At 51.7% G+C, this 468-nt stretch overlaps 1 protein-coding gene across 2 annotated transcripts in view; it reads right to left on the bottom strand.

Moving 5' to 3' along the window:
* Positions 1-468, bottom strand: part of LOC131878868 (semaphorin-1A-like) — a 47,055-nt gene that overhangs the window by 28,233 nt on the left and 18,354 nt on the right. The gene's annotated exons all lie outside the window — the stretch shown is intronic.

The raw sequence follows: 468 nt of genomic DNA, 5'->3' as shown, positions 1-468 counted from the left end.
ACTCAAGGTCCTGCTCAGGTGAGATACTGAGATGCCCTTCAAGACGTGTTTGATATGCACAGGGGATCAATTCGTTTTTCGTTCAGTTTTGCTTCTGGCGGTCTTTTGGGCGATGCATTTCTCCACTTGATTCCTCATGCCATCATGGCCCAAGAGGGCGGTCATGGCCACTCTCATGGTCATAGCCATGGGCATTCGCACGAAAAGCACGGCCATTCGCATGGTGGAGATGGGAGCGACGGCGAAGGAGGTCACGCCCACGATATGACCGTAGGTTTGGGGGTCCTGGGTGGAATCTTGGCCTTCTTGATGGTCGAAAAGGTTGTCCGCATCTTTAATGGAGGTGAAGGTGGCCATGGGCATAGTCATGGAGGGGCACCTTCTCCCAAGAAGCCTCAGGAGGAAAGTAGCAAGAAAAAGCCCAAAGATACCAAGAAAAAGGACAAGAAATCCGACACAGAAGAGAAG

The sequence above is a fragment of the Tigriopus californicus genome, chromosome 4, assembly GCF_007210705.1.
Source record: "Tigriopus californicus strain San Diego chromosome 4, Tcal_SD_v2.1, whole genome shotgun sequence".
NCBI lineage: Eukaryota > Metazoa > Arthropoda > Copepoda > Harpacticoida > Harpacticidae > Tigriopus > Tigriopus californicus.
The sequence above is the reverse complement of the archived record's forward strand: the minus strand, read 5'-3'. Positions and strand labels throughout refer to the sequence as shown.